This window comes from Eutrigla gurnardus, assembly GCF_963514095.1.
Source record: "Eutrigla gurnardus genome assembly, chromosome: 24".
Classification (NCBI taxonomy): domain Eukaryota; kingdom Metazoa; phylum Chordata; class Actinopteri; order Perciformes; family Triglidae; genus Eutrigla; species Eutrigla gurnardus.
The window spans coordinates 9,554,080-9,577,243 of NC_139935.1; positions in this window are offsets into that span (position 1 = coordinate 9,554,080).

Genomic DNA, 23,164 nt, shown 5'->3' on the forward strand with positions numbered 1-23,164 from the left:
TACAGGGTTTTATGGCAAATTCTTCCACCTCATAGTACTGGGACGACAGTGCTGGCATGGCAGCTGCTGTTTTTTCTTCTGTATGTCCTATATCTTTTATTCAGTTCAGATCTCCCTCTAGTTTTTCGCTGCATGTCCAGAACCACTCCTGGTAGACAAACAACAGCACTCAGCATAGCATAGAGCTATCAGTCTAACCTGATACACACTGATAACAGCTCATACACCTACACATCAGGCTTATGTGTAGGCTTATCGCACGCCCATATTTGTGGCCTTTGTGTAATGTGGACAGATTTATCTGTAAGTTTCATAGAGTCATGTACGTGGTTACTTATGCATTTCAGAACAAGCAGCCTGTCTTTAATTTGCAGTTGAAAAGATTCAAATGCAATTTTCCGTGAAGTAAACCAGTATTTGATTGACGTTTATTGTATACTGTGTAAATCTATCACAATGCTGGACGTTTTTGCTAGCAACTGCAAGATAGAGGGACAACGTCAGTCAAGGTGGTAGAAGCAAATGTGTATACGCTATATTGCCAAAAATATTCGCTCACCTGCCTTTACTCGCATATGAACTAAAGTGACATCCATAGGGTTTAATATGACGTCAGTCCACCCTTTGCAGCTATAACAGCTTAAACTTGTCTGGAAGGCTTTCCACAAGGTTAAGAAGTGTGTTTATGGGACTTTTTGACCATTCTTCCAGAAGTGTATTTGTGAGGTCACACACTGATGTTGGACGGGAAGGCCTGGCTCTCAGTCTCCACTCTTAATTCATCCCAAAGCTGTTCTATCGGGTTGAGGTCAGGACTCTGTGCAGACCAGTCAAGTTCATCCACACCAAACTCTCTCCTCCATGTCTTTATGGACCTTGCTTTCTGCACTGGTGCACAGTCATGTTGGAACAGGAACGGGCCATCCCCAAACTGTTCCACAAAGTTGGGAACATGGAATTGTCCAACATCTTTTGGTATGCTGAAGCATTCAGAGTTCCTTTCACTGGAACTAAGGGGCCAAGCCCAGCTCATGAAAAACAACTCCACACCATAATCCCCCCTCCACCAAACTTTACACGTGGCACAATGCAGTCAGACAAGTACCGTTGTCCTGGCAAGCGCCAAACCCAGACTCGTCCGTGAGATTGCCAGATGGAGAAGCGTGATTGGTCACTCCAGAGAACACATCTCCACTGCTCAAGAGTCCAGTGTCGGCGTGCTTTACACCACTGCATCAGACCCTTTGCACTGCGCTTGCTCTGCCCTTTCCGGTCCTCCCGCCCAAACTGTTACCCCAACACGACTACTGTAATGCACTTCTCATCGGGATCCCTAACAAGAGCCTGCAGAGGCTCCAATGCATCCAAAACTCTGCAGCTAGGATCCTGATGAGAGTGCGCAAATATGAGCACATCACCCCCATTCTTCACTCTCTCCATTGGCTTCCCGTCTCCGCCAGGATTGAGTATAAGGTTTCCCTCCTCACCCCCCCCCCCCCCCCCGCCTCAAACCACAAAACACAACACACTCCCTCCGCTCCACTCACTCAAACCTCCTCCACATACCCAGAACCAGACATAGGACTATGGGAAATAGGGCCTTCTGTGCTGCTGGCCCACGTCTGTGGAATGCCCTCTCTGACACCTTGAGGGCACCACAATCCACTGACTGTTTTAAAAAGGTCTTAAGACATTTCTTTTCCCCAAAACTTCCCCAAAACTTTTGACCTTTTATTTATTTTTTTATTTTCAACAAAACTACACTCAACAAAAATATAAACGCAACACTTTTGTTTTTGCTCCCATTTTTCATGAGATGGACTTAAAGATCTAAAATTCATTCCAGATACACAATATTACCATTTCTCTCAAACATTGTTCACAAATCTGTCTAAATGTGTGATAGTGAGCACTTCTGCTTTGCTGAGATAATCCATCCCACCTCACAGGTGTGCCACATCAAGATGCTGATCTGACATCATGATTAGTGCACAGGTGTGCCTTAGACTGTCCACAATAAAAGGCCACCCTGAAATGTGCATTTTTTTGCTTTATTGGGGGTCTGGGGACTCAGAACCAGTCAGTATCTGGTGTGACCACCATTTGCCTCATGCAGTGCAACACATCTTCTTCGCATAGAGTTTATCAGATTGTCAATTGTGGCCTGTGGAATGTTGGTCCACTCCTCTTCAATGGCTGTGCGAAGTTGCTGGATATTAGTGTGAACTGGTACACGCTGTCGTATACGCCGGTCAAGCACATCCCAAACATGCTCAATGGGTGACATGTCCGGTGAGTATGCTGGCCATGCAAGAACTGGGACATTTTCAGCTTCCAAGAATTGTGTACAGATCCTTGCAACATGGGGCCGTGCATTATCTTGCTGAAACATGAGGTGATGTTCATGGATGTATGGCACAACAATGGGCCTCAGGATCTCATCACGGTATCTCTGTGCATTCAAAATGCCATCAATAAAATGCACCTGTGTTCTTCGTCCATAACAGATGCCTGCCCATACCATAACCCCACCACCACCATGGGCCACTCGATCCACAACATTGACATCAGCAAAGCGCTCACCCACACGATGCCGTCTGCCATCTGCCCTGAACAATGTAAACCGAGATTCATCCGTGAAGAGAACACCTCTCCAACGTGCCAGACGCCATTGAATGTGAGCATTTGCCCACTCAAGTCTGTTACGGCGACGAGCTGGAGTCAGGTCAAGACCCCGATGAGGACGACGAGCATGCAGTTGAGCTTCCCTGAGACGGTTTCTGACAGTTTGTGCAGAAATTGTTTGGTTATGCAAACCAATTGTTTCAGCAGCTGTCTGAGTGGCTGGTCTCAGACGATCTTGGAGGTGAACTTGCTGGATGTGGAGGTCCTGGGCTGGTGTGGTTACACGTGGTCTGCGGTTGTGAGGCCGGTTGGATGTACTGCCATATTCTCTGAAACGCCTTTGGAGACGGCTTATGGTGGAGAAATGAACATTCAATGCACGAGCAACAGATCTGGTTGACATTCCTGCTGTCAGCATGCCAATTGCACGCTCCCTCAATGCTTGTGGCATCTGTGGCATTTTGCTGTGAGACAAAACTGCACATTTCAGAGTGGCCTTTTATTGTGGGCAGTATAAGGTACACCTGTGCACTAATCATGATGTCACATCAGCATCTTGATGTGGCACACCTGTGAGGTGGGATGGATTATCTCAGCAAAGCAGAAGTGCTCACTATCACACATTTAGACAGATTTGTGAACAATGTTTGAGAGAAATGGTAATATTGTGTATCTGGAATGAATTTTAGATCTTTAAGTCCATCTCATGAAAAATGGGAGCAAAAACAAAAGTGTTGCGTTTATATTTTTGTTGAGTGTATGTACTGTAATACTGTTCCACATGGGACCAACTTAATGGACTCTGATGTTTGAACACATTGTAGATATTACCCAGCACTGACTTTGCCTGATTATTAATAAGAAAGACAACTTCATCTTGTTTCTTTTGTCATGGTCTATGTTTTGAGTGGGCTGGGTGTGTTGCTGTACTTGTGTTTTTTTCTGTCTGCTTGCAGAGGTGCGCTGGAGGCTGGGCGGAGCCGGCGATCTCGGGAGGGAGCTCGCACACACGCACCTGCAGCAGGTGAACAATCAGCGCCGGCTTAAAGACCTGGATCCTCACGCTGCCCGCTGCCAGATGATTACGTGATCCTCACGCGGTACATGGCTCAGTTGTCAGATCTACTCGAGACTAGTCACTAGTACTCCTGTGCGTCTTGCTGTTTCAGAATTATTAATTACGTCTTCTCCCGTCTCTAGTGCCGTTCCGCTCCGCTCTGGACTCCGCTCAGGACTCCGCACCTCTGCAGCACATCGTCATACCTCCGCACAGAATCATCTGGCCATAGTGATGGACCCAGCATCTCTTGTGCAAGCCCTGAATGCGCAAGGAACCCTCGTGGGACGGCATGAACAAATGCTCCGACAGATTATGGAGGCCCTCAACGCACTCAATGCCAACGTTTCCCGGCTGGGCCAGCAGGTTACCGGGCTCGTCACACCACCCCCAGCCGCCTCCCCTGCCGCTGGGAGTAACCCCCCTGCGGCGGATCCAGCCCAATCCCCTTCGCCCCACACCAAGGAGCCTTTTGTTCCGCCCCCAGAACACTACTCCGGCGACATAGGTTCTTGCAGTAGGTTTTTGTTACAGTGCTCGCATGTTTTTGACTTGCAGCCCAGGAGTTATGCTACTGATAAGACTCGTATAGCTTACACTATGAATCTCCTGAGAGGTAAGGCAGCACAGTGGGGAACTGCATTGTGGGAGGGGGAGTCTCCTATTCTTGGCACGTATGCCTCTTTTGTTAATGAGCTGAGGAAGGTATTTGATCACCCCGTTAAGGGTTCAGTAGCGGCGAGTAGGTTATTGTCTCTACATCAGGGTTCTCAGTCTGCAGCCGAATACTCCATTGAGTTTCGGATTCTTGCAGCCGAGGCCGGCTGGAACGAGCCGGCGCTCGTGAGTCGGTTTAAACGTGGGCTTTCGGATAAACTTCAGGATGAGTTAGCTACCAGAGAGGAGCCACACACCCTAGAGCGACTCATTTCCCTTGTGATTGGATTATCGTCTAAGAGAGAGACAGAGAGAGAGGGCCACCAGTAGTCGCAGTTGGAACAGCCCCACTCATAATCAGCCTCCTAATTCTCCGCCTAGCCTCCCTTCCACCTCCCGTCCTCCCGGTGTCCCCAGGGCTCCCCCTGCTGCACTGGAGGAGCCCATGCAGTTGGGGAGGTCTCGCCTGACTCCCGAGGAGCGCCAACGCCGGAGAAGTCTCCAGTTATGCATCTACTGTGGCCAGCCCGGACACTTCCTCGCACAATGCCCGACTCTGCCAAAAGGTCCGGCTCACCACTGACAGTGGGCACCCTGGTGAGCCGAACGTCTTCATGCCCCAGCCCTTTAGTCCGTATAGACCTCCCTGCATCCCTCCAGTTTTCGCTTGAGTCTCTACCCGTGCGTGTGTTTGTGGACTCTGGTGCAGATGACAACTTCATTGATGAATCCCTGGTGAAACAAGCTCTCATCCCTGTCGAGCCCCTCGAGAGCCCCAGAACAGTAAATGCGCTGGACGGGCGTAAATTGGCCACTATCTCTCATCGCACCACCCCTATTACCCTGACTATTTCGGGCAACCATAGAGAATATATTCGGCTGTTTGTTATTCCCTCTCCCTGCTCCCCGGTGATCCTGGGGCTCCCCTGGTTACGTCTTCACAACCCTCACATTGATTGGACAGCAGCTTCAATTTCCAGCTGGAGTCCATTCTGCCACTCTCACTGCCTCCGCTCAGCCGTCTCCACGGACAGACGGCGCCCCTTCCCAAACCCCCTGATCTGTCCCTGGTTCCCCCTGAATATCATGACTTGGCTCCGGTGTTTTGTAAAGAGCGAGCTCAATCCCTGCCACCCCATCGCCCTTACGACTGTGGCATTGATCTGCTTCCCGGCGCAACTTTTCCCTCCAGTCGTTTATACAACCTGTCTCGCCCTGAGAGGGAGGCGATGGAAGAATATATCAACAGCTCCAAGGCTTCGGGCCTCATTCGTTCCTCCTCGTCTCCTCTCGGGGCAGGCTTCTTCTTCGTGGGAAAGAAGGACGGCACATTAAGACCATGTATAGACTACCGGGGGTTGAACGATATTACTGTTAAGAACAGATACCCACTACCCCTGATCGACCCCTCCTTCGAAACCTCTCTGTCATGCTCGTGTGTTCTCCAAGCTGGACTTACGTAGTGCCTACCATCTGGTTAGCATTAGAGAGGGCGATGAATGGAAGACCGCCTTTAAGACACCTTTGGGGCACTTTGAGTATCGGGTCATGCCTTTCGGACTCTCAAATGCACCAGCCGTTTTCCAGGCTTTTATCAATGACATTCTGCGGGACATGCTAAACCACTTTGTTTTTGTTTATTTAGATGACATCCTGATCTTCTCGGAGAGCATGGAGACGCACGTTGAGCAGGTGAGACTGGTACTCCAGCGGCTGCTGGATAACAAGCTGTTCGTCAAACCGGAAAAGTGTGAGTTTCACGTTCCCAGGGTCAGCTTTCTGGGATTTATCATCGCCCAGGGACAACTCCAACCCGACCCGGTCAAGATCCAGGCGGTGGAGAAATGGCCAGCTCCTGTAAACCGCAAGCAGCTGCAGAGATTTCTCAGCTTCGCCAACTTCTATCGGAGGTTCATCCGGGACTTCAGCAGAGTCGCTGCCCCGCTCCATCAGTTAACCTCCTCCGGCTCTCCCTTCACCTGGACTCCCTCCGCTGATGCAGCCTTCCTGAAACTAAAGACATTATTCACGCAGGCTCCCGTCCTGCTGCACCCCGACTCTGACCGCCAGTTCGTGGTGGAGGTGGACGCATCCGAATTCATCGTGCCTCCGCTCCAGATCGTTGGCGCCGCCACATGGGAGATTGAGACGATTGTGCGAGCGGCTCAACGTGACCATCCTGATCCGGGTACTGGGCCCCCTAATCGCCTCTTTGTACCAGAGGAGGTCCGGACTCAGGTGCTTCAATGGGGGCACTCGTCCAGGCTGAGCTGCCATCCTGGGGCCCAGCGTACACTACTGTTTCTCCGGCAGTATTTCTGGTGGCCGAGACAAGCGAGAGATGTGAGCGAGTTCGTGGCGGCCTGTGTGGTGTGCGCGAGGAGTAAAGCTTCGCCTCGCCCACCTGCGGGGCTCCTTCAGCCTCTCCCTGTCCCCAGTCGCCCTTGGTCTCACATCGCTGTGGATTTTGTGACCGGACTCCCCCCCTCTAACGGTCACACAGCCATCCTCACTATTGTGGACCGTTTTTCGAAGATGGTCCACTACGTGCCTCTTGCCAAACTCCCTTCCGCCACTGAAACTGGCTCCACGGGCTGCCCACAGACATCGTCTCCGACCGTGGCCCCCAGTTTACGTCCCGGGTCTGGCAAGCTTTCTGCAAAGCTTTCGACATCACCTGCAGCCTGACATCTGGATATCATCCCCAGTCGAATGGACAAACGGAGAGAGCGAACCAGGACCTGGAGACTGCCCTTCGCTGTGTCACGGCTCGCAACCCATCCTCCTGGTCCTCCTTCCTCACATGGGTGGAGTACTCTCACAACTCGCTTTCCAGTGCGGCTACAGGGATGACTCCGTTCATGGCTGCTTACGGCTACCAGCCGCCCCTCCTCTCCTCACATGAACGTGACATCGTGGTCCCCTCTGTCCAGGCTCATGTCGCCCGCTGTACGGAGGTGTGGAGGGAAGCCCGTGAGTCCATTACGCGCGCTACCAGGCGCAGCCGGCGCCTAGCGGATCGCCACCGCGTCCCCGCTCCGACCTATTTACCTGGACAGAAGGTGTGGCTTTCTTCCCGCAACCTTCCTCTGCAGGTGGAGTCACGTAAGCTGGCTCCACGCTTCGTGGGCCCTTATCAAGTGGTGAGGATGATCAATCCGTCCGCTGTGCGTTTGAAGCTGCCCGCGTCCCTACCCGTGCACCCCACTTTTCATGTGTCGCAGCTCAAACCTGTGTCCTCCAGCGTCCTCAGCCCTCCGGCCGAAGCCCCGCCGCCCACCCGGCTCATTGACAACGACCCCGACTACACGGTTAGCAGGATCCTGGACGTGCGTCGCCGGGGTTGCGGTTTCCAGTTCCTGGTGGACTGGGAGGGTTACGGCCCCGAGGAACGCTCATGGGTCTCCCGGGCCCTTATCCTGGATCCCACTCTCCTGCGGGACTTCTACCGGGAGTTTCCCCACAAGCCAGGTAGGGCGCCGGGAGGCGCCCGTTGAGGGGGGGGTACTGTCATGGTCTATGTTTTGAGTGGGCTGTGTGTGTCGCTGTACTTGTGTTTTTTTCTGTCTGCTTGCAGAAGTGCGCTGGAGGCTGGGCGGAGCCGGCGATCTCGGGAGGGAGCTCGCACACACGCACCTGCAGCAGGTGAACAATCAGCGCCGGCTTAAAGACCTGGATCCTCACGCTGCCCGCTGCCAGATGATTACGTGATCCTCACGCGGTACATGGCTCAGTTGTCAGATCTACTCGAGACTAGTCACTAGTACTCCTGTGCGTCTTGCTGTTTCAGAATTATTAATTACGTCTTCTCCCGTCTCTAGTGCCGTTCCGCTCCGCTCTGGACTCCGCTCAGGACTCCGCACCTCTGCAGCACATCGTCAGACCTCCGCACCTCCGAGCTGCGTTCCTCTGAGCGCTTCGCCCCTCAGACTCAAGGCCTCCTGGACTTTCTTGGATTTATCTGTGTTAAATAAAACACCTTTTCACCTTGCCCCAGTTGTCTGTCCGCTTTTGGGTTCCCCTGGTGTTTCTGAGCCGTAACATCTTTTATGCTTCACATCAAGCATGTAGAGTTCAATACTTTAAACTGCTTACAACTCACCTTGTATTTCTGCTTGAGGGTCTCCCACTTCTTCTTAGCTCATCCAGCTCCACCTTCCCTCCACCCCTGTTCTTTAAGAAACATCCTATATGAAGAACAGTACATAGAAAAGTGTTACAGCTCATTGATGATTTCTTGCTGTTCAACAGAACGTTTCAGGTAGACATCTCAGGAGAGCAGGACATCTCCCATCTATATACGCTGGTGTTCAACCTCATATCATTGAGTAGCTAAATATGAACTTCTCCTTATCGTTCCCTCCACCGGATGAGGCGCTCGGTGTCTCCATCCCTCCCTTTAACGAACAATGATGCACCGTGTTATTTACCACCGTTAGTAATTATATAACCATGTTTTAACATAAGCACTATCTTTTTAGTTAACGTCGGTAAAAACGGCACATTTGCCGCTTTGGTTACGCTCGCTAACCTCTATAATAAATTACCGTCTGTAGGCTAGCCGGCTAGCAGGACCTTCGATTCGTAACGTTAACGTACAATTCCAACAACAATAAAGTAACGTTCATTATCAATACAATTTAAAAGTCAGCTGGAAACATAAAAATCATGTTACAGTATACTTACATGTGTACGCGGTTTGTTGCTGACTGTCGCCAGAATCACCGCAATCGTCCGCCATTATCCAAAACTTTTCAGAAGTCAGACGAGTCGCAACGCATTTTGGGAAGTTGAGTTTATCCGTGTTTTAGGTCACTTCCGTTGTGGCTTTTGTATTTGTGTTGTAGCTTTTGTATTTTTGTTGTGGCTTTTGTATTTGTGTTGTGGCTTTTGTATTTGTGTTGTGGCTTTTGTATTTTTGTTGTGGCTTTTGTATTTGTGTTGTCGCTTTTGTATTTGTGTTGTGACTTTTGTATTTGTGTTGTGACTTTTGTATTTGTGTTGGGCTCCAGAGTGCGACCATTTTGGTCGCATATGCGACCAAAATTTTTATCAGTGCGACTGAAAAAAATTGTAGGTCGCACTGGGCCACCTAATGCTACTCAGGTGAAAAAAAAATCATAAGCGCAGCATCTCTTTGTGTTCTCCTGATGGCATCGTGGTCTAAACCAATAAGAGACAGAGCTCGGGCGGGTCCTTGCCTCTGATTGGCTGTGGTCCTTTTCACTGCTGTAAATTGTGTCAGTTTGAAAAATGCGAGCGAGCGGAGCAGGTACTCCTGAGCGCTTCGATTTTCTTTGAAAGTGAAGAGAGGCAGAAAGCCTCGCCCCGAGAATAATTAAAAAGCCCAAAAATATGCCTTCAGACAGGACTGGTTGAAGCAATTTCCCTGGCTGATGTACGATGAAGAAAGGGACTCAATGCACTGCATTTATTGTTGGGAGTGCGGTCAGAATTTGGCCGGTAATAGTGGAAGAGTCAACAACATTTCGCATCGAGACGTTGAAAAAGCGCATTATGTCCAAAAAGCATACAACATGCAGTGTTTCCCCTAGAATATTTTTCAGGCCCGGTGGTACCCACCGAAAAAACCCTAAACAGACGAGACGCGTGGGATGGTGTATTGGTGCAGTTGGATTAAGTCAGGTGGCACAGCAAGCAGTCTGCAATTCTGCAATTATTATATTTGCATTCAACATTTTTGTTCAACCTGAGTGTATTCAAGGTTTTCAAGGATTAAAGGAGAGAGTGACTTATTAAGGTGCCGGTTGATGGAAATGATCCAAAATTAGGGTCTGGAAAAATATGGCTGGAAAATGAGGAGCATCACATTAATAGCTACAGATACTTTTATACGTTATAAAACATTATAACGTACGGAAGCCCTAAACGGCCATGCATACATACATTTTATTTCATCCGTTTTCTCGTGATAACGAGATAATTTTCATCCGTTTTCTCGTGATAACGAGATAATTTTCCTCTGTTTTCCCGTGATAACGAGATAACAAATGAAACGTGATAGGCGAGATTTCAAATTCGGTAAAGTTGGAAAGATATTCACAGATTCGAACTGACCATAAAGAGACCCTTGATGCGTGTAGTGATTTTGGAGTCTCTGTAGGCCTACTGTATAACAGTGGAGTTATGCATTGTCTTGCAATTTGCAGACGGTGCCTGCGCACTCGCCTGGCTGCCGGTTGCGCATGGAGATCAATGTTCTCCGTTCAGCTCGCAGGACGGCTTATTTATGTAAAAAAATCGGGGTTTTGGTGCTTGTAGGTCGTAGTCTTTGATATTACGGTGAGACAGAGGCATCATTTGTGTTTGAAAAACGTTTCACTTCTGATTTATTGATCCCGGAAGTTCGACTCTGTGAATATCTTTTCAACTTTACCGAACTTCAAAATGATCTAGTTATCACTGGAAAACGGGTGAAAAATTATCTCGTTATCACGGGAAAACGGAGTAAAATTATCTCGTTATCACGAGAAAACGGAGGAATTATCTCGTTATCACGGGATAACCTCGTTATCACGAGAAAACGGAGGAATTATCTCGTTATCACGGGATAACGGAGTAAAATTATCGCGTTATCACGAGAAAACGGAGGGAAATTATCTCGTTATCACGAGAAAACGGAGTAAAATTATCTCGTTATCACGAGAAAACGGAGTAAAATTATCTCGTTATCACGAGAAAACGGAGGAATTATCTCTTTATCACGGGAAAACGGAGGAAATAAAATATATGTATGCATGGCCGTTTAGGGCTTCCGTAATAACGACATATGAGTGCATATATTGTCTTATTTTATCAAGTAAAATATAAGTTATAGGTTTACTCAACAGCCTAATAGTTCATTGAAATTCAGGTAGAAATAGGTTAACTCAGAGTTCCACAGCTTATCAAAAAACAATCCTTATTTTATTAAGCTGCCTATGGCTTGATGTTGTTTTTAAGGAGCGCCGTCTCTGCATATATTTCTCGACAACACTCGACCTGCATCAGCGAATGTGCGCACGAGCGGATCTGTGCGAGCAGGCAGCGCGAGGAAAGCGGATTTTGGACGGAGACACAGCGGCATTTTTCTTATAAATGCACCGGTCCGGTTCCGGTACCGGTCCGGTTCCGGTACCGGTCCGGTTCCGCTCACACCACGAGTCTGAAGAGTGCAACAGCTTATCAACAATACAGTGTCAACTTTCCGTGTTTTCAAAGTAGAAAGCGACATCGTGGTGGTTTAACGAGGCAGAGCGGCATCAGAACAACATCAAGAACGTAAAGTACGCGAAGAAGAACGTAGCGGGAGCGCGCGGCGTGGATTGTTGCGGCCGCGCGTCTTGCGGAGCAAGTCTACTGTGCTGCGCGGAGGCGCTCCTAATGTAAATGATTATTGATTTATGAATGAATTGATAGGTGGCTTATTTTTGGCGTATTGATTTTTTTTTTGGCCTGGCGGCAGGTCTCCTTGGCCTGGCTGCCCGCCAGGCCTGTACAATGGTAGGGGAAACACTGCTGGTATCCAACACATCGAGAGACATGTTGTTAGTGTGAGTAACGTTACATCCTGGTACCCAACACACAGAGAGACATGTTGTTAGTGTGAGTAAAGTTACATCCTGGTACCCAACACACAGAGACCTGTTGTTAGTGTGAGTAACATTACGTCCTGGTACCCAACACACTGAGAGACCTGTTGTTTGTGTGAGTAACATAACATCCTGGTACCCAACACACAGAGAGACCTGTTGTTAGTGTGAGTAACGTTACATCCTGGTACCCAACACACAGAGACCTGTTGTTAGTGTGAGTAACGTTACATCCTGGTACCCAACACACTGAGAGACTTGTTGTTTGTGTGAGTAACATTACATCCTGGTACCCAACACACAGAGAGACCTGTTGTAAGTGTGAGTAACGTTACATCCTGGTACCGTGTGAGTAACGTTACATCCTGGTACCAAACACACAGAGACCTGTTGTTAGTGTGAGTAACGTAACATCCTGGTACCCAACACACTGAGAAACCTGTTGTTAGTGTGAGTAACGTTACATCCTGGTACCCAACACACAGAGACCTGTTGTTAGTGTGAGTAACGTTACATCCTGGTACCCAACACACAGAGAGACCTGTTGTTAGTGTGAGTAACGTTACATCCTGGTACCGAACACACAGAGAGACCTGTTGTTAGTGTAAGTAACGTTACATCCTGGTACCCAACACACTGAGAGACCTGTTGTTTGTGTGAGTAACGTTTCATCCTGGTACCCAACACACAGAGAGACCTGTTGTTAGTGTGAGTAAAGTTACATCCTGGTACCCAACACACAGAGACCTGTTGTTAGTGTGAGTAACGTTACATCCTGGTACCCAACACACTGAGAGACCTGTTGTTTGTGTGAGTAACATAACATCCTGGTACCCAACACACAGAGAGACCTGTTGTTAGTGTGAGTAACGTTACATCCTGGTACCCAACACACAGAGACCTGTTGTTAGTGTGAGTAACGTTACATCCTGGTACCCAACACACTGAGAGACTTGTTGTTTGTGTGAGTAACATTACATCCTGGTACCCAACACACAGAGAGACCTGTTGTAAGTGTGAGTAACGTTACATCCTGGTACCGTGTGAGTAACGTTACATCCTGGTACCAAACACACAGAGACCTGTTGTTAGTGTGAGTAACGTAACATCCTGGTACCCAACACACTGAGAAACCTGTTGTTAGTGTGAGTAACGTTACATCCTGGTACCCAACACACAGAGACCTGTTGTTAGTGTGAGTAACGTTACATCCTGGTACCCAACACACAGAGAGACCTGTTGTTAGTGTGAGTAACGTTACATCCTGGTACCGAACACACAGAGAGACCTGTTGTTAGTGTAAGTAACGTTACATCCTGGTACCCAACACACTGAGAGACCTGTTGTTTGTGTGAGTAACGTTTCATCCTGGTACCCAACACACAGAGAGACCTGTTGTTAGTGCGAGTAACGTTACATCCTGGTAATGAATACACAGAGAGACCTGTTGTAAGTGTGAGTAACATTACATCCTGGTACCGTGTGAGTAACGTTACACCTGGTACCAAACAAACAGAGAGACCTGTTGTTACTGTGAGTAATGTCACATCCTGGTACCCAACACACTGAGAAAACTGTTGTTATAGTAATGTTACATCCTGGTACCCAACACACAGAGATACCTGTTGTTAGTGTGAGAAACGTTACATCCTGGTACCGTGTGAGTAACGTTACATCCTGGTACCCAACACACAGAGACCTGTTGTTAGTGTGAGTAACGTTACATCCTGGTACCCAACACACAGAGAGACCTGTTGTTAGTGTGAGTAACGTTACATCCTGGTATCCAACACACAGAGAGACCTGTTGTTTGTGTGAGCAAAAACATTTTTTTATAAATAGTAATGTATTTAAAAAAAACAGGCATCTACCTAAGGCGATGCTATAGAAATAGTTGATAAAAAAGTATAGTATGAAAAATGACTTAAAAATTGCAGGTGTTTTTTTTGTTTGTTTCTTTTTAAGTGCATAAAGTGCCAATTAAAGTCCATCATGGTTGAGAAGTCTGACTGCCTGCAGGAAAAAGCTCTTCCTCAGTGTCTGTCCTGGCCTTTATGCAGCGTTGACGTCTGCCCGACTGCAGCAGGGTAAAGAAGAGATTTTCCTGGCTCTCAGCCTCACCCTCTTGCTGTACGTTTCCTCCAGCGTGGTGAGGGATGCCTTGATACCCTCTGCAATGCAGCTCGGTCCCGTGCAGTGCAGCTTCCATAGCAGGCTGAGGTACAACCTGTGAGGATGCTCTCAATGGCTGCGGAGTAGAAGGTCCTCAGGATGGAGGGGGAGACCTTAAACTTCCTCAGCCGCCGGAGAAATTACGTAAACTATATATAAGGTATGTTCTGTTAGTAAGCAGTGGACGAGGTTCTCCTTGGAACGCCTTGAAAGACGGAGGTCCTTCCTTAAATCCCCTCCCCCAGCGGGGGAACATGAGGATTGACCTGCAGTACAGCCCTCTGGCACCAACCTGTAACAGAAAACACAATATATTACATTTATTCTGAATGTTTTCCTGTTAATTTGTTGATGAACAGTACTTATTTCTTATCATACACGTATTGCAACCTGTATATATAACATGGATTATTTGTCTAATAAATGATTCACTAATAGCCCACTACTTGTTTTTTTTATCCCACCAAACTCATACATGATATTAAAACGGCTTATATTAGCCTACATGTCTGTTGATTTTGTTTATGCATGCATATGCCTGTCTATTGATAATCAAATAATAGAAGAACTTATTTAAACCAGATAAGTGATATTACTTACTTCAGAGGGAAATCCAAATTCCGTGTATGTGAATAATGTAGCTCCTCCGACGGCCGATTTCCTCCGTCGTCTCCGCGGTGAAGGTGCTGGTGTTCCGTGGTCAGAGGAATAATACAATCTATGAACATTAATGATCGATAAAAGCTGCTTAATAGTTGCAATCCATGGCGAGTGAAAGCAGCTACTCAGGTAAGAGGAAGAAAGCGAGAGCGCACATATATAAAAAACTGTAGAAAACATTTGACAATGGTAGTTTGACTGAAAAAATATTTTGAAATATTTAATTAAGTGTAATACTAATCATGCTTTATATTTTGATAAGTAATGTCCATTAAATGGGAGCTAGAACCGAAATCGATTCAGTTATGTGAGAGAAGATGAGAACAAGATGTCAATAAAGTAAAAAAAAAAAAAATGTAGTATGAGATGTGTTTGAGGTCACTTCCGTTGTGGCTTTTGTATTTGTGTTGTGACTTTTGTATTTGGCCTGACACCTCTGGGCCACCGTATTTATGGCACTTTAGCTTGCAATTATCCCTGCAGCGTTTAGCATGTGACTTACCGCAGCAGTTTCCACACGTTCTGCTGTGGATTACCCATAAGTCACTTCTTTTAACCCTGTGCCGCAATGCAACATTGACACCAGCAGATGGCACTGTCCCAATTTATGCAGGCATTTTAACAGACTATTTACAACCCGTTACAAATGCAGGCCATTATGATCTTTTGTGTTTTATATTTTATTTTCAAGTATGCTAAAAAATGTTATCACTATACGATCACTGCGCAGAAGCGAGTAACGTTACGCTGTGGTTCCAGGAACAGACTGACATCTTTCATTGACACGCTGGTTGTGTGTTGTTCCCATGTTTCAGTTGCAGCAATAAACAAGTCCAGTGGTCCATCCAACCGGTCTCGTCTAAGTTCATAGCAGCAGAGCAAAATCAACAAGGTCACACATACAGAACAGGGCCTTACTGTTATGCATCTTTAACTTGTTCCATGTAATGTCAAACATTGGCCAGCAGATGTCGCCATATTTAACTGGATCCAAACAGAACGTTTCCACACATTGCTTCGTATTGATTCGGTGGTTCAGAAAGCTTCGGTTTCTCCGTCACTACGTGTTGAACCGTCGTTAATAGAAACGTGTGATGAGTTAACGAAAAGAACCCCGCAGAGAAGTACAACGTCTTGTTTACCTTCCGCTGCTTCCGGTCCGTTTGTTAGCGTCCAAGGCCAAGTCTGAACGTCCTCTCCTCGGCCTCACAGGAATACGTGCGGCCACCGGCTTCAGACGCCATGTTGTCTTCTCCATATTCAGTCCGGTGAAACGTTGGAGAAAACACTCCGCTACACATTACAAACAACAAACTACGGCCTGGAGCCACCGTTTCCCGCACGACGTTTTGGCCCCGCCCACTTCCGCCTAGGCTCACCCTGCTGCACTGTGATTGGCCAGTGTGCCTCCGTGGTGTTTGGGTGGAGTTCTTCTTCTTCTTCTTTAGTTAGGCAGACTAGACGCAGCTTTGGCGTATTGCTGCCCCTACAGTTAGTTATTAATATCTACATCAAATCCTTTTGTACAATCCTGTTTGGTGTAGATAATCCACCAATTTCTTTGTTTTAACCCACGAATCTAGATTTAGAAGCGTTCGTATATTAAAAACGGTTTCCCCATCTGCTCCACGTTTCCTGAAGAGAGTCCTTCTCTGACTGGAGTATATTTTGCACTGGAGTAGTACATGTTTCACTGTCTCACTATCCCCACACTCACATTTGCCATCAGGATGCTTACCAATCAGAGCCAACCCACTCCTCAGCCCACAGTGTCCAAGTCTCAATCTTGAGATTACTACAGAGTCTTTCCTACTGCACCTGTAAGTGCACTTGTCTTTATTTACCGTTTCCTGCACTGAAAAATATGCCCTTCCTTTCCTTTCCTTCTCCCAAGACTTTTGCCACTTTTCTTTTAGAGACCTGTTTATTATTTCACTATACTCTGGTGCCCCATATTGCAACTGAATTTGCACACTTTCCTCCATCACCGCCTTCTTTGCCATCTCATCCGCCTCCTCATTCCCTTTCACACCCATATGTGCCGGAACCCAAAGAAACCCCACCTCATACCCTGCCTTGTGGATTCTAAACAAAGATTGTAAAATTTCTACAACTAAATCAGGTCTGGACTTGGATTTAGCTTCTTTTATTGTAGTTAATGTTGCTGCTGAATCACTGCATATGATTGCATTTTCCTGTTTATTGTCCTCAACCCATCTTACTGCCAACAGAACTGCCACCATTTCTGCTGTGAAGACTGACATATGATTTGATATTCTGTATCCTTTTTTATACCCGATTTCAGGTATGCTGATACCAACTGCCACTTTCCCACTCTCATGATCTTTTGACCCATCTGTATAAATTTGTAGGTGGTTTCCCCATTTTAGTTGCTGCCAGACTTTTACCTCCTTTACTACAACCTCTGACGTCCTTGATTTGCTTTTATTCAAAAGCTTTAGGTCAACAATGGGATCTGGAACCAACCATGAGGCCACAGCTGGACGACACACTGGAGGACACACACTTATATCCACAATTCCAATTTCCTGTGCCACAGATTTTAATTTTTCTGCAAGATTTGTTTTAGTCCTTTTTGATGTTCCCATAAACTCCCAATGTTCACTCAGAAGGTTCTTTGTTGGTAACATTTCTTTTTGTCCTTTGAGCTTCATTAAATATCTCAAACCAAGTTTGTGTCTCCTGATTTCTAACGGCATCTCCCCCATTTCTATCAGTAATGCTGGTATTGGAGTTGTTCTGAATGCTCCACAGCACACTCTTAAGTTTCCTGATCACTGACGGAGCTGCTGATCCATAAACCATACTTCCATAGTCAATAGCTGATCTTATCATTGCTCTGTAGATCATCATCATTGATTCTCTATCAGCCCCCCAGTCTGACCCAGCCACACACCTAAGGACATTCATTATTTTCCCACACTTCAATGAAACCATTTCAACTTGTTTTTTCCCTGTCATCCTTTCGTCCAGCCATATTCCTAAAAACTTATAATACTTGACTTTTTCAAGATTATTATTATACAGTTGTATTTGCTGGGTCGGCATACTTTTCTTATTTCGAAACACCATATATTTAGTTTTATCTGTAGAAATTTTAAAACCCCAATCATTAGCCCACTCAGTCACTTTCTCTAACGCACCTTGAATTTGGTTAAACAGGTAGGGGAGGTTCCTCCCTCGCTTCCAGATAGCCCCATCATCTGCAAATAATGAAAAACCAAATCCTTTCCCCACTCTACTAAACATGCCGTTAACCAGAATATTAAAAAGAAGCGGACTTATCATGCTTCCTTGAGGGGTTCCATTCTCCACCTCAAACTCATCTGAAAGTTCATTTCCAATCCTCACTTGAATTGACCGGTTGCATAAAAAGTTTTTGATCCAGTTAAACATTCTCCCTCTGATTCCAACGTCATAAAGTGCAATTAATAACCCTTCCCTCCAAAGCATGTCATATGCTTTTTCTATATCCAGGAAGACTGCTACAACTGCTTCCTTATTTGCGATGGCTTTCTTTATGTCCATGTCTAAATTTAAGACAGCATCCATTGTTGACCGCCCCTGCCTAAATCCACTCTGATGCGTCACAAAGTAACCACTTTTTTCCAGCTTTTCCCCAAGCCTATCCGTTATCATACGTTCCATGATTTTGCATAAGACAGAGGTCAAGGCAATTGGTCTATAAGAACTAGGGTTATCGGGTTGCTTTCCAGGTTTCACAATTGGAACAATTACCGCATGCTTCCATTCTTTAGGAAGACATCCCCTCTCCCACACATTATTTATTAGGGCAAGCACTTCCTCCCCCATCAGTTCTCCAGAATGTTTAAATAATTGATACCCCAATCCGTCCCTACCTGGAGAGGTATCTTTCCCCTGATAAGTGGCTTTTTGTAACTCTCCTAGTGAGAAAAACAGATTGATATCATCAGCATTATCACTATTAATTTGCAGTTTATCCAGTTGCTTTCCTAATACTTCACCTCGCCTCCTCCTATTTGCATTGTTAGAGCTATGTACTTTATGGAATTGTTTAACTAGCATATTTGCTTTTTCTTTGTTATTTACAGCTACAGCTCCATCACGTACAGGGATTGTTGCCTGCCGAAACACCCCTGTCATTCTATGTACGAGACTCCAAATCTTTTTTATGGGTGTATCTGATCCTAATTTACCACAAAAATGTCTCCAACTTTGCTTCTTTGCCTCCTTAATGACACGTCTAGCCTTAGCTCTGAGTCTCTTATACTCAATAGCATTGCTCTCTAGTAGATGTTTTCTTAACCTTTTATAGGCTCTATTTCTAGCTCTGACTGCAAGGTTACATTCTTCGGTCCACCATGGAACCATTGCTCCTCTTACAGGAACTTTTTTCTTAGGAATATTCTGGGCTGCAGCTGACCATAATACCTTGGTTAAAGAACTATTCCACTCATCTACCCCTTTCTCACTATCTATTATTGATAAACTCTTATTCACATCATCCTCAAACTTGATCCAATTAGCCCTTTTATAATTGAGCCTCAATGACAGATTGACTGGTTCCTCAATTACACATCTGCCAAATTTACAAATGATTGGGACATGATCACTTCCCACGGTATACCGATCCATTGTCTCCCACCTACTAACCGATGCCAACTCTGCTGATGCAATTGTAATATCTATTGAAGAAGACACTGCCCGACTTGTTCTGAACCATGTAGGACGACCATCATTTAACACAACTAGCTGGTTTTTATCAATGAAATCTTCTACAATTTTCCCATTTCTGTTTCTCTTCTTGCTTCCCCACAGCTCATTGTGAGCATTAAAATCCCCAAACCACAACACTGGTACGCTAATCTGGTCCACAATTTCCTGAAAATGATTATCCTCTAAATTAATGCAGGGGTTATACAAATTAACAATGGTGATTTTCCCTCTGTCAGTCCATACTTCTATGATGACACATTCTAATACTGTATTCATTTCTATTCTTCTATATTGACTTCCATTTCTAATGAAAGTTGCACATCCCCCTCCTGCTGTATTCTCTCTGTCTTTCCTTTCACATTTATATCCTGGTATAATAAAATCAAGTCTCGGTTTCAACCAAGTTTCCTCAATGCAAATTATTTCTGGTTTTCTTTCAAGCCCATCTAACATATGTTTAAATTCTTGTCCATTTGCAATTAGACTCCTAGCATTCCATTGCATTAAGTAAAACATAATGCAGATGATACTAATCACCATCATAGTCCCCATATGTACTTCTCATTTCTTCTTCGTCATTATCAGATACGCCTAGTTGTTGGCTTCTATTTGATATTTGATCTGTACTGTTCTGAGGGGAGGTCCATCCATCCATCCATTTTCTACCGCTTATCCTGTATTTTAGGGTCACGGGGGGGCTGGAGCCGATCCCAGCTATCATTGGGCGAAGGCAGGGTACACCCTGGACAGGACGCCAGTCTATCACAGGGCCGACATGGAGAGACAGACAACCATTCACACTCACATTCACACCTACGGGCAATTTAGAGTCACCAATTAACCTATCCCCATCCTGCATGTCTTTGGACTGTGGGAGGAAGCCGGAGAACCCGGAGAGAACCCACGCTTACACGGGGAGAACATGCAAACTCCACACAGAAGGGACCCGGGCCGACCCGGGAATCGAACCCAGGACCCTCTTGCTGTGAGGCGAGAGTGCTACCCACTACACCACCGTGCAGCCCTGAGGGGAGGTCAACTCCCATATTTCCTTTGGGTTGATCCCCTTGAAACCTAGGAGTCTTTCCGCAGCAGTGGCAATTTCTCGCGCCACATCTGATTTTTTGTTTGCCACCGTTTTAACCCTCCACGTTGTTTCAACCATGAATGCCAGTAGCATTTTCTTGCTAATCAAAATGGAATCATCATTTATAGCTTTGTTATTTGCTTGCTCTCTTGCAACGGCCGCACTTCGACTTTGAGTGACCACACTGTTATCCTCCACCCTTCTGGCTGCTTCTGCATAAGATATTTTGTTTTCCCTCTTTATTCTTTCCACATTTTCTGCTTTGACATAGCTTTGGCACCCCCTGTAGGCAGCTGGATGATCACCCCCACAGTTACAACATTTCACAGGTTCATTACAGTCTTTCCCTTCATGCTCCTTGCTACATCGTCTACACCTTTGCTTTCCTCTGCACACAGCTGCCACATGGCCATATCTCTGGCACTTAAAGCATCGCAGAGGAGGTCTTTCATACTCTCTCACTGTGTAGCTCATGTATCCCAACATGACTCTCTTAGGCACATCATCCTTAAAGGTAAGAAGGACAGGTGTGGTTCCTCTTCCATTCTCACCCCTTCCCATGCGCTTTGCAGCTATGACATTGCCCCCCTTCAGAGAAGTTAACAACTCTTGCTCAGACACTTCCAATGACACATTGTATATAACTCCTTTAACCCCTGAACTTAACCGCGGCTTGAACACTTCCACTCCCTTACCCAACACATTTTTTATCTTGAGCACCTTGTCTAGTTGCTGTGCAGACTTGCATATGATAGAAATCATCCCATTTTGCAGAATAGAAGCATGCATTACATCACCTATCTCTTTTTTCAATTCAGTTGTCAATTTAAGGGGACTAGCAGTAGAAAACCCAACATTTGCTTTTGCTTTGATTAGCACTTTAAACCCATCATCTCTTTTTTCCTCTGGTCTCATTGTTTTTGCCTGTGGGTTATTATCCATATCACTATCTGGGGAATTATATCCTCTCCCTTTCCTTTTGTGTCTACCCTTGCTCACTGTGCTCCATCCCTCCCCACCCCCATCCCATTCCGCTCCCGTGGGCATGGGCCAACTCTGATCTTCAGCAATCCTCGACTGTATACGATGTAAGTATTTTACCGGTGCCTCAGCACCCGCTCCACGGATCGATCAGCTGAGCCTGCGCTGATCTGTGCAGGAATACCGTTCCCGGACCTATACAGGCCGTCGGCAGTATTCCTACAAACAGATCCCCGCAATACTCAGACCAAACAACCCAAAAACAGCAATATCTGAAATCTCCTAACCACTGTTCTCAAGCCACCAACCACGCCGCTCAAAAACGTTTTCCTCCAAATCTGCCAAAGCTTCCGGTTCCGTTCCTCCGTCTTTGGGTGGAGTTGTTCAGTTCCACTCCTTTAACGGCTACTTGTGTAGCTAGCTAGCATCGAAACAAAAGCCCAATCCCGACGTCCCCCCTCACGGACTCACGCACTTGGATGCGCGTTCACGTTAGGTCCCTGAGGGTTCAGGTCTTAGACCTTAGGGGGGACATTGGCATTTGGCCCAAGATGTCGCCCGTCTGGTCATTTCTACTAGTTGTTGTCATGGCAACATGACCATCGCACACATATCAGACAGTATATATAGCAATAATAACAATAATAATAAGCAGGACACCACAGGGAGTCGGACCCCATCTCAGTAAACTGAAAATACCATCACCAGTGTCTTTTTATCTTATTACTGCCATTATTTATTCCTTAATATTATATTTATAAATGATAGATTCCACTCAAAGTGGTCCAAGACTGATCACATGATGACGTGAAACTACTTGAATTTAAAAACTGGCAAAGTGATTGAGAACAATGATTTGACACGTTGGAGTCAAACATTTCTTTACAACATTAAAGAGACCAATCGGAAACGGAGACAGACTTTGGACTTTTGATTGGAGGAACTGTTTGGTCCCAGAATGCTCTCTGCCAACTCGTCAGCTGTTTGCTCTCAGCTGGAACACAAAAACAAACAATATGACAAAATTCACAAATATTGCTGTAAATATGGTAAAAAGTGACTTTTAAATACTCACCACTTTTTTAACCGTCAAGAGCTAAATGTGTCAACATGTAGCCGTTCATTTCAGAGTGTCACGTGAAAAAACAGACAGATACATCACATGATGTAATATATATGTATTTATTTTCATTTGCACAAAGATTCCAGAGGAGCAGTCGTTGGATGTGAGGATTCCTCCATGTTGGACTTCACCACTAAGAGCCCTGTTCCATGTTATTCTTGTACTATGGGGAGCTTTGCTCCGTTCTATTGACTGGAACACTGTTGATGATGTGAGCCTTACCGTTACACTGAGCCTGCTAGCACTGCTAGTTCACTGGACCATAGATTACCATCCGCATGAACACCTGGGTGATTCATGCATCTGGTTTTAAGTCCAAACACTGGGACTACTATCACTGCCATGCACCAGCATTTTCCAAACACAAACAGTCCTTGAGCTCTTGCTTTGACTTCATGATAGAATTGTGAATAAATAGTGAAGTCTGTAGTCTGTCTTCTCTTTAGTCTGTCTTCACAAATCTCAAACAAACCAACACGCTGAACAGATCT